This window comes from Kogia breviceps, chromosome 5 (genome assembly GCF_026419965.1).
Source record: "Kogia breviceps isolate mKogBre1 chromosome 5, mKogBre1 haplotype 1, whole genome shotgun sequence".
Classification (NCBI taxonomy): domain Eukaryota; kingdom Metazoa; phylum Chordata; class Mammalia; order Artiodactyla; family Physeteridae; genus Kogia; species Kogia breviceps.
The window spans coordinates 42,175,223-42,187,549 of record NC_081314.1 but is presented as its reverse complement, the minus strand read 5'-3'; the positions used below and the strand labels follow the sequence as shown (position 1 = coordinate 42,187,549).

The 12,327-nt window shown below is 43.3% G+C and overlaps 1 protein-coding gene across 2 annotated transcripts in view; it reads right to left on the bottom strand.

Annotated features, from left to right (window-relative positions):
• The window catches only part of TIPARP (TCDD inducible poly(ADP-ribose) polymerase), a 28,763-nt gene extending 25,932 nt beyond the window's left edge, over positions 1-2,831 (bottom strand). The window contains exon 1 of one of the 2 annotated variants that reach the window (XM_059065591.2): positions 2,498-2,831. The gene's annotated coding sequence lies outside the window, so the exon portion shown is untranslated. Of the gene's footprint in view, positions 1-2,392 lie in introns of both variants that reach the window. The other variant, XM_059065593.2, reaches the window with a different exon arrangement.
• Positions 2,832-12,327: the final 9,496 nt, after the last annotated feature.

The following is a 12,327-nucleotide window of genomic DNA, read 5'->3' as shown; positions in this document are numbered from 1 at the left end:
GGTGGAGGGTGAGGGGTAGAAATAAGTGCATCTAATGACAGTGGGGAAACCACATCTCTACTGCTTTGTGGTTCTCTTCACAGTTGTTTATGTATTGCCTATCTCATGAGGTGACAAAAACTATTTCTTTGTTAAAAAAGTTTGTCAAACGCAGGAAAAACTGCAACTTGTGAGTGAATTTGGGGTGTGAGGATATACTCAGGAAACAGGGGCTCTCAATCGAAATATTATATGGGAGAAAGCCTACTAAAGCATTTCTAGGTTCAGAAAGTTCCAATATATTCCCCAAGGATGTTAAGGGTCTACTTTTGCAATCCCCAAACATTACCACTACTGGAGGAAGAATATCAGGGCTTGTTAGTAACAGAAGCTACATCAGCAACAACCACTGCACACTGTTTTAGAAACCAAACACAACTTCCTAATACAGAAAGGGGCCTCCTTGTCTTCAGAAAAGTTACATATATGCATTTTTTCAAAAAGACAAATGAAGGCACAGAAAAACAACACAAGGAAAAAAAAAACCCCACCTAATTTCAGATCCCTAATGAACTACTCAGTGACTAAAAAAGTCCTTTCTTCAAAGAATCAGACCCCTTGAAAGAAACTGGAACTTAAAAGTAAAAAGCAAAGAAAACTTTGTAAAATGATGAATGGTGTCTCCTCCACAATCTAGCATTCATTAACTAATTCTGAAAATATTTACTGAGCATTGTGCCAGGTGGTAAAGGGGTGGTGATGAGCAATTAATCTTCTCCCTTGTCCAACAGACTGAAAGAAATCTTTGATGCAAGGGCTCATGACTTCATCAAGTATGCATCCCAGGTACCCAGTACAGTGCCAGGCACAATGCACATAGTGGGTGCTCCACAAGATTTTTTTGCTGAATTACTGAAGAAAAAGCACCTATTAAATGCCTAGTTCTGTGAGGCTTTATGGGTCAACAATAGCAACAAAACGATAAAACTGATTACCCAGAAAAATGAATATTAAAGAATTGGAGAGATTCATAAATCTACATGTGTAAAAAGTGCATAATGGCCAAACTCAAAAAATTAAAAACACAGTATATAACAAGGTTTTAATACACACAGTAAGTACAAAAAAAGGTAGAAAACGAAGAGTTCAGTGTGAGCTGGCATTGTTATGTTAGGGAAAGCTTCAAGAAGAAGGAGGGACTTGACATAAGACATAAATCAACTGGAAAGCAGCCAAACCAGGCGTTATTATTCATTTGGTGCTCTTGCCTCAAGGCACAATTGGCACAGATTGTGGTATTCCCTCTTCACCACACCAAACCGGCCTGTGCCTTCCCCCACGCACACACACTCACCACTCCTATCACACCCAATCAAGGCAAAACAGACGAAACCCAGTTCATTTATACGGATGCATACACACACGCCACAACTTTTCCTATTTTTGCCCTCTGTCAACCTCAGAAATAAAACCGAGAAAGGGGCAGAGAACTGGAGGAGTGGTTGGAGTGGGGAAGTTACTAGAACCTAGTTCCTCAATCAGTTTGCATAACAAAAAAATAAAGATTGGAAGGACACCTTCCTCCCGTTCCCGCTGTAGGCGACCGACCGCTTCACCCTTCACCTCGTGATGCCCCCGGTTCTCGGGCACTCTCGACCCCTCGCACCATCCGGGGAAACTGCCCGCTCCAAACGCAGCACTTCGGCCGGGCGTAGCGCAACGGTCGGGTCCGAGCGACGCCTCCTGCCGGCTGCGGCAGTTTGCTCAGCTAGGCCCCCCAGGGCCACCCCAACTCCGCGTAGCGCGGCCCATCCCGTGTGTTCCCGAGCATCCTGCCCCCGCCTGCCCTCACAACCCCGGGCCAGCCTCCTCCCATCCAACGAGAGGCTCCCGCCCTGGCTGCCCTCCCTTCCAGAAGCCACTCGCGGCGCCTTCCACAGTTAATTTCTTTCTCTCCTCGACCGACCTTCCCGCGAAGATCGTCCTGCAAGGCTCGGAGGCTCGACCCGAGAAGAGCCGGGGAAACGCGGCGGGCGCTTCTCGGGACGGTGGAGAGGAAGGCGACGACTTCAAAGTTAAACTGAAAACAGCTTTCAAACTTCTGGGCTGCAGCCGGAACGCGGGTCCGCCGGAAGGCTCCTCTCAGCGGCCGTGCCCTCCCCCTCAATCTGCGCCCCAGAGCACGCAGGGTCTGCCCAGCGGGGGCAACCGCACAAACGCACTCCCGAGTCTCCCCGACCCAGTGGGAATGGGGAGACGCCGGCGCCGCAGACTAAACCCTTCAGCGAATTACTCCAATTTATACACCTGCCAGAGGCCCGAAGTGACTAAGAAGTGTAAACCAATGCCGTCCTGATATTGACGGGATCCGAGTGAATTCAGTACAAAAAGGCACAGTCTAAACATCACTCACCCCAGATCCGTGAGAGCCGGCGGCAAGGCCGGCGACCCCTTCCGCGCCCGCCTTCCCAGCTAGGGTCCCTCTTCGGCCCCTCAGAGCCCACCCGTAGCCCTTTACCTGAGCGGGCAGCCTTTGAGAACGGACCACAGGAGCAGAGTCGCGGTACCGCCGGCTTAAACTGTTCGCGCCGGGCAGGGGGGGGAGGGGGGGGAGGGGGACGGGCTCGGGCGTCTAGGGGTCGCAGGCCGGAGACGCGGCGAGCGGCGCTCGGGCCATTCCGCAGCCGGGAGCGCAGAAAGCCGCGACTGCACTCCCGACCCGGCTCGCTCGCCTGTCACCTCGAGCTCTGCTTTAAAGTGGCTTCCGGTCGCCTCCTCTCGGCAGCCCCGTCGCGGAGGCGGAGCCTGAGAGGCAGGGAGGCTGGGGTGGGGTGAGGGGACCAGGAGCTCAGTGGGTGACGGGAAGGCGGCCCGCCCCGCGTGCGCATGCGCGCTCACTCGCGGGGAGGCGCGCTCGAGGTGTGCGTGCAACGGCCCCGTGCTCCCTGGAGGGGGCGTGTCCTTTCGCCGCCAGCTGGGTCCGGGAGGGTCTGCGTCCGCAAGCGTCTGGGATCGCGTGGCTGTGAGGCTGTGAGGAGGGAAGGTTGGCGCCGTGCGGCGGGCTCCACCTACCTGCAGACAGATGGAGGGTCACTTTGTTGGGAGGAAACTCAGGCACCCGAGAGAGGAGAGGAGAGGGAGGATGTGAAACGGAACAACCCGTTTCTGTGCGGTTGGCTTTGTTTATTTGCCTCCTCACCAGAGGCCTCCTACCCCTGACTCCGCCGACCCCGAGAGGAGGCGATCAGCTGCTATGACCGCTGCGGCCAGACGGGGTCGCCCGCCCCGTTCCGCACAGGCAGGCCCTGCGGCGCACCATGGCCTGCGCTTGCCCGACCTGGTTGCGGGCATTACTGTTTCACGGGAAACATTCTCAGCATTGCAGAAGGGAAACCTAGCTTTGGGTTTTGACGGTAGAAGCACTTACATGTGTTTTAAAGGCCACAAACACGGTAGTGACTTGTTTATTCATTCAACAAATTTGTCGAGTGTCTATTGCATACCGGGTGAACTGGAGGCTTAGACTACAGCCCTGATCAGCCAAGACACCTTGCCTGTCCTCATGGAGCTTCCGGAGCACCATGTACTCACCTCTAAAATATACACCGCCTGTGAATTTGCCATATTTTCTGGATTGTAAAATGCCCTGGATGGTGAGTCTGTTGAATAGTTTTTCATTGGTGGAGGAAGAAACACTACGTTAAATTCATATAATCGCCATATATGTGTGTGTGTCGTGGGGGGGGGGAGTCAAAATCAAAGAAAATTTTGGTCAAAATCAAGGAAAATTAATCACGACTGTATCCCCAACAGCTGGCAGAAAAAGGAACACAGCTCGCAAAGAGATACTCTCTTCATGCGGCCTGAAATCTAAAGTGACTTAATTCTGTAACTTGGTGGCATTCTGGGTTGAAAAAGTCAGCTATTACCTTACCAAACATGGAAGCCTGTAAAAAATAAGAGGTGGTAGTAATAAATATTAGGGTTCCAAGCCTTTCTTCAACTGTTCTAAACCAAACTGAGTGACACATCAGCAAAGAATAGATTAAGGGTAGTATCCTCCCCCAGCAGGCTTATTACAAATGGCATCAGGCCAGGTGCCTTGTTGCCATTTAAGGTGAGAATGATATGGAGAGAATTCAGAGACTACTAAGTAAAAGTCAAGAATTTCCAGGCTTTACAAATTGTATTGAGACAAAATCTTGATGTGTGCCTACTCACATATGGAATTTCCTAGAAGTAAGTATCTGAGTTTAAATCTACCATTTTACTGTTTGCTTCTTATTTGTTTAATCTGTTCTGTGTTTTTTTCTTTCCTTTCATGACTTCTTTTGAAGTATTTTAAATTCTATTCTCTCTCAACAATTAGGTTATTTGTTATACATTCTTTATTATTTTAGCAGTGTTTCAGTTATTTATTGCTGTGAACAAATGACCCCAAAACTTATGACTTAAAACAACAACTCTTGTTTGCTTATGATTCTGGATTCTCTGGCTCAGGAATTCAGTCAGGGCATAGTGCAGATGGCTCATCTCTGTTCCATGATATCTGGAGTCTCAGTTGGGGTGTCTCAGATGGCTGAGGCCTGGCTCAACTAGGGCCATATGTCTTGGGCCTCTGTTCTGGCCCTTGGCTGAATTCCCTGTTTTTTCTCTACAAGGCTTCTTCATGTGGCTAACTTGGGCTTCCTCACAGCATGGACCCCTCTCGGGGTTCCAAGAGGGAGCATTCCAAGAAAACAAACCTCAATATGCAAGCCTTTGCTTACATCATGCTTAATAATGTGTTATTGGCCAAAGCAAGTCACACTACCAGGCTCAGAGTCTATGTGGGAGGGGACTGCTTGAGGCCATGAATATTGGGAGATGCTTAGACTAAGAGCAGATCACCTTAATCCCCAATTAAGGATTAATAATTAAAAGTTACTCCCAGGATGTAGCTCTTTGGAATCCAACTTATTTTTCACCCTCCACTCCCCATTTACTCCCCTTGAGGCAATAGAGAACTCTAGCTAGTTCTCAACCTCTCCATTACTGCTTTCAGAGTGTCAATTGGCCCAAACGGAAAAATGGCACCAGATTCTGGACTCACCACTCTTGGATCTAGACTTCTCAGACTGCTAAAATTTTACTGCTCCAGAAAATGTATCTTCCACATTGTCTGCCTCAGATGTGATCCCTGGAATATAATGGTGTAGTAAGATCCTCCTAAAGAACAGAACCAGGAATTGACTGATTAAGCAAGGGCATGGAATCTTTGCTCTTTCCAACAGGATTTGAGATGTTCTATGGACCAGTGGCCACTGGGTGTTTCCATCTTTGCCTTTCTGAATAGGAGATTTACCAACATCATGTACCCTGTCTATCCATCATTACTTAATAGGAGTATTGAGGCAGATAACTTTTTAAAATTGGTGCCGGTGCATGAGGATCCACACACTTACTGGGGAGTACTCCACATCATTGGGACTCCTGAATCTTGGACTCTAAGCTCATTGCAGAGACTTTGGGATTTTTCTTTCTTTAAGGGAGGGGATGAGTATTCCTTACATGAGAAGAAGGGAAAGAAATTGCTTGTTACCTCTTTCTTATTAGAAAGATCCTGACACTTTATTTTTGAGGAGAAGGGCTTGCAATGTGCCTAGGCGCAAATGCTTTTCCCTAGATCCCATACACTTTTGGGTGGCCATGGGATATAGTTCTAGACACATGGTGAAGATGTCTAAAAAAGAATTTTTTTCCTAATGTTGAGATACCCCAATTCATTTCTTCCTTTTTTTTCTTCCTCCTAGAATACTAACATGAAGATGGAGATGGAACCTCATGACAAAAATGAAGGTGAACATGATGTGGAAAATATGAAGATGGAGTCCATAAGCTAAGGATCCTGGAGCAGAATGATAGGAGGAGCCTGGGTCATTCAGGACATCTTAAAGCTGCTGCAGCAGTCCTACAGTGGCTACCCCTGGACTTAGTAAGTCTGAAAAATAACCCCCAATTTGGTTAAACTGTTTTCTGTTATGTGTAGCTAAACATATTCTTAGCTAATACATAAACTGTCATAAGTTATCTTCTAACTAGTCTTCCTGCTTTCAGGCTCTACCAATTAGACAGCAGCAGCATGACCTAGTATGTCAGAAATATTAAGAGCTATCACAAAGCAATACATCAACTCCTATAGCATTTGCTGCCAATTGCAGATATGCCAAATTAGATGATTAAGAAATACGTGTTTATTAAAGAAAAAATAGAAAGTAGAGAGGAGACATAAGACTACCCATAGTTGAAACTTCTCAAGTCCCATTTTAACATTTTCCTATAGTTATGCTGTCTTATTTTAGTCACCAGTTTCTCACAGTAACATTACAGTGTATTCCTATTTTACCTAACACTACATTATAAGCAGTTTTCCATGTTAACACATGGAAACAAATAGCTTTTAAACAAATAGCTGTTTAACATTCCAAGTAACTATAAGTATTACCTAACTGGTTTCTTGTCACTGAACTTAATTCACTTCTAAAAAAAATCACTGGGCCTCCCTGGTGGCGCAGTGGTTGAGAATCCGCCTGCCGATGCAGGAGACACGGGTTCGTGCCCTGGTCCGGGAAGATCCCACATGCCGCGGAGCAACTAAGCCCGTGAGCCATGGCCGCTGGGCCTGCGCGTGCGGAGCCTCCGCAACGGGAGAGGCCACAACAGTGAGAGGCCCGCATACCGCCAAAAAAAAAAAAAAAAAAAAAAATCACTTATTCACTGAGTATCTACTACATTCAAGTCACTGGATTAAATATTATAAGTACATGTACATAAAGAAGTGGCTCCTATTTGAACGCTCTTCAAAACTACAAAAGACAAAACATAACATTCGACATACATAGCATATGCATGTGCACACTTTCGGTATGTGGCCCTAAGCCATTTAATTGCTTTTAAATATGCTTATAGGATTGAAATATTCTAATTACCTTTCCATGTACTCCTTTTATTGATAATTTCTGTTATCCTTGTCTGCTGGATTTGCTTTAGCGTGACTGATCAGTTCAGTATAGCACTTCCAATGCACAACTTACTCACGTAAAAGCTGAGACCACTTAAAATTTCAAGTGACCAAAGACCTCCTGTTTTCACTTTTATTAACAGAATACATGCTACAAAGTATTAATATCTCTTTCTTGCTTTCTGTTTTCACAATTATCAGTAATACTTAATTCCCCAACAACCTTCTGGTGGAAAGATAATCATTTCTGGTTACCACACCAAGAAGGAAACTGACTAGCATGACTCAGAGAGCACAATGAAAGACCTGAGATTTGAAAGCAGAGGCTTTGGCTCTTAGCAATGCTGTTCTGAGAACACAGCCAATTTGCATAAATGGCAGATTGACAATTCCTTATCTGTGAGTGCTAAGTCCAAGCTATAATTTTTTCTATGTACATAAGGACAACTTATTTCCTAACTCAAAGTGCATGTATGTACTATATTCAAAGTGAAAGAAAAGCCAAATTATTATGCAACTGAATTACTGATGTTTTAAAACATAAAACCTATTATTGAAAATTCTGTCTTGATGTTGTTACTAATGGGCCAACTCCTGGAATGTTTCTGAAGGAAGATTTCCTCGTTTCCTGAGAGGCAGTTCTGCACTCTTGGATCCTAGAGTAAGAAAAGATTTTGGCTGAAATGTATTTACCTCAAGTGGGTCTTAAATATGGTGTTGGTGGGAGAAGATTGGAAAAAGCTACTAGAGAATATGTCACAGCAACTAAAAGTAGAGAATTTCATCAGCATGAATGGTGAATTTAATTCAAAGCTCAGAGGTAGGCTGGTTTAGAGCTTGACATGAACATGCTTTAATAAATGTAAACTGAAGATTCATATTTTCATAAAGTGATAGAATATTCGCTTTGCAGACCATTTCCAAGTTTAAAACATATTTCTCATTTATAATCTTTTTCTTGAAACTCACTTCTTTTCTCCACCTCTGATGAGGCAACAAGGCACCTATGTCTAAGAAAAGTGAAGGCTTACTGGAAAATGATACAGATAAAATATGAATAGGCTGAATTCTAAAATGCTTGTGCCAGATCACCAGCTATTCTGTTTAGCCAAGATTTGTACTTGTAAACTGCCTAATCATCTGCTGGACTGTTCTTATCTTCACAGGATCCATGACAGCCAAGTGTGCTCTTTAATCCCCTTCATTTTGGACCTGTTGAGTGATTCACACAGCACATAATCAAAGTGCTTTCTGATGTAACTGGTTTTGGTCTATATGAAATAATTCCTACAGAGAAGTCCCACATTTTTTCCAGGCCATTCATTCAGTTTATTCATTTATTGGGTGTATATGTACCAGGTACTAGTTATGCAATGATGACTAAGATAATTCCTACTTTCTGTCAGTTGTTTGTGAACTGACCACCCAGATCACCTGGGAAAGTCGGCTGCAGATTCCCCAGCCCCACCCTAGACCTCCTGAATCAAAACCTCAGAGGGCAGAGGATTCTGCACTTTGAAGATGTTCTAGGCACTGCTGCTTTAAGAGTTCAGAGTTTAAAACACTCTGGGGTTGGGGAGGTGGACTTGGAGCAGGGGTAGGTAGTGCTGGGAGGGAAAGGAGATGTGGGGGGTATGGCCAAAGAGGAAAACAAATAAATACACTATAGTGTGGTAAGTGCTAAAATAGAGTTACACCTGCAAAGTGCTAAGAATATATAGTGAGGAAGAATTAAGCCTAACTATAAATTGTCAGAGGAGAGAATTAACAAGATTTCTTGAAGTATCTAGAATTATTATTCCTTAAGCAACTCAATTGTTTCTTCTTGAAGTACTCCTAAATTTAATAAGAAAAAAGTTTACTTTTTAAAAAAGTGAATTCCCAAGTAATTAAAGATGATCTTGAAAATTATATGCAGAGATCACCTGAGTTAACAGCATTTCTACTGTGTAAATTTATCCTAAGGATATAATTAGGGTTATGCACAGGTCTGATTACAAAGCTGTTTCCTGCAGCAAATAAACTGTGTCCAAGTCCTCATTTTCATCAAGTCCCAGAATCTGTTCTCCATGGACAACTTCCCTGTCCCTACTTTTTATATTGTCTTAAGACATTCTGGACCATAAATAGTTCCCAGTCTTGCTGTTTATTAGGCTCTGTAAAACCAGTACTCTATAGTAAACACTTTTTCCAGTGACAAAAACAGAATTTAGGAATTTAATTCATCAGTAGCCCTGGCCAGCCACATGGGCAAGATCATGTACAGAGCATAAATTTTAATGCTAATGTCCAAACTCAATATGGTGATTTTGGCAGATTGAACATCCTAGCCATTCACTGCAAAGAGATGGCTTTGAAGTGCACTTGCCTTTCACCTCTGACTCCTCTACAGGCATATAGCTCGTAGACCATAGGTTTGCAACTTGGCCTGTCTGTGAGAATCACTTGAGCCACTGACTATATATATGTGTACACACACACACACACAGCCCTATATGTATACATCTGTTTCCAGTCTCTACATAAGACTAGTCAAACCAGAGAATCTCTCAGGTGGGGCTGGTGCATTGAATATAGACTGTCTTATTTATCTTTTCCTCTATGGTTCCCAGGAGAGCACTTGACATTATCAGGTACTTAATGTCCTATTCACTCATTCATTCATTCAACACATTTACTGAGTATTTATGTTCTAGACATTTCTAAGTGCTAGGGATACTAGAGAATAGAACAAATGGTCAACTCTTATCAAATATTCTAATGGGAGGAGACAGGTGATATCAGGTAGTGATGAAAGCTGTAAAAATAAGACATGGTAAGGGTGGACAACCACATAATATGTCACACAAGGACACATTGGGAGTAATTATTAACAATTATGTTAAGACGATGCAAATAAAACCAGGACTGTCCTGGATAAATCTAGATGTATAGTCACTCTGGGTAAGATGGTGCTTTTTAAAATGATGTGCTGTTCAGGAAAGGCATTTCCTAAAGGGAAACATTTAAGTAGAAGTCTGAGGAAGGTAAAGGAGCTAGCCATGAGGATATTAGGGGAAGAGCATTCCGGGTAGATGGAATAGCATCTGAGGTAGAGGCAAGCTTGGCATATTAGAATAAAAATCAGAGAGGCCAGTTTGATTGGAGTGGAATGAATGAAAGGAAGTTCTGCTGAAGAGGTCAAAGGGGTGGCCAGAGACCAGATCTCATATCTTTTAGGCCCAGGGTAAGGACTTTGGACTCCACCTTGAGACAGAAATCTATATAATTTACATTTTTAAAGGATTACTCTGGCTACTGGGTGTAGAAGAGCCTTGTAGGATGGCAGTAGTAAAAGCAGAAAGATCATTTATTGATGTAGGCAAGAGATTATGGTAGCTTGGACCAGTGTACTAACCGTGGCAGTGGCGAGATGTGATTAGATTCTGGAAGCATGATGAGGGTAGAACTGAGAGGATTTGCTGTTGAATTGGACATAGTTTATGAGGGAAACTGAAGAACCAGGGATGATCCCTCAGTTTTCAGCTTAGCAATTAGGAGAACAGAATTATCATTTATTGAGATGGTGAAGATTGCAGAAGGCAGGCTTTTGGGAGCAAAGGGAAACAAGAGTGTAGTTTTGGACACATTAAGAGGAGATGGTTAGGGACTTCCCCGGTGGTCCAGTGGTAAAGAATCCACCTTCCAAGGCAGGGGACACGGGTTCGATCCCTGGTCAGGGAACTAAGATCCTACATGCCATGGGGCAACTAAGCCCATGCTCCACAACTATTGAGCTCACATGCCTCAACAAGAGAGCCCATGCACCACAACTACAGAGCTCACATGCCCTGGAGCCTGTGCGCCACAACTAGAAAGAGAAAACCCGCATGCCACAACTAGAGAGAAGCCTGCGCGCCACAACAAAAGATCCGGTAGGCCTCAGCAAAGATCCCGTGTGCCGCAACTAAGACCCAACACAGCAAAAAAAAAAATGAGGAGATGATTAGTAGACAGATAAGAAGACTAGAGTTTAGGAGAAAAGTTGGGACTGTTTGCTATCATATCTAAGAATTTCCCCATTTCTAAACCTACATGGTGAACACATTGGTTCCTCCATTTAACATAAAGGTTAATTAGGAGGGCCTAAATATGTGTCTTTTATTTTAAACTTAGGGACCCTGGTGGGACTAGGGCTAGCTTTTATTTTATTTTTAAAAATATTTACTTATTTATTTGGCTGTACTGGGTCTTAGTTGCAGCACATGGGATCTTCATTGTGGATATTGGATCTAGTTCCCTGACCAGGGATTGAACCTGGGCCCCCGGCATTGGGAGCACGGAGTCTTAACCACTGGACCACCAGGGAAGTCCCTAAATGTGTGTCTTTTAAAAAGAGTACTGGGCTGCATTCTTCATTCGTAGATGAGGGAAATTTATTTTCACAAAGCCTGAAAGTGAGGTGTTGCCCAGTGGTGTCCACTCATTACGTATTTCTCCAGCTGAGGCAGACTGTAATCCCTATAAATCTAAGCTAATTTACAGTTCCTATTACCTAACTTTGTCAATGAAGACACCATTCGGGGAAGCTGAGTAAGAAATTAGAGTCTAAAGAAACAGTTGACATTTGTATGTTCTGTGAGTTTACAGAAAGAAAAATATCCAAGTCCAAGTCAAGCATATTACAATATGAAAATTAACAATTGGTACAGGTGCATACAAGTTTCTAGCAATGTAAGCCTAAGTCTGGTTTTAAAACAGAAACCTATAGTATCAATTAGATTTCCCATTATTTATTGACTTCTTGCCCACAAACTTTAAAAAACAGCTGTCTTTTATTTTCAAATGCAAAACAGATGGAAATTTACTCTATCAGGGAAATCTATATTAAACAAAAGAAAATATGTGCAGCATTATTTGCTGTATTATTTTGACTTCATCATCTGCCCAAGACTCTTTTATTTTTCACTTTCTGAAGACGTAACTAAATTGGAAATCAAGGATCTGAACTGGCTTTTTCTCGATGATTATTGAAACACTGATGATTATTGAAATATAAAATTATTATGGAAAACTCTTGGTTTCAAAGTTTTGTAAAGTCGTCAACTGTGTCTTTGGTTAAAAATAATGTTCTATAGACATGAAATCAATGTGACCGTAAGAGAAATGGAAACTGAAACTGTTTTTTTTAATCAGACTTCAAAGTTAAAAACCAGGAAATTTTAGCTGCATCAACGAAACCCTACGTGAGGACCTGTTGGTAAAAATAAGTGGGCTAATTGCATAGATAAGTGACCCAGAAAAGGACTTGCTGATTGACAATTATTTTTATTCATTCTTCTATCTTATTGAATGCCTGCCACAAACAG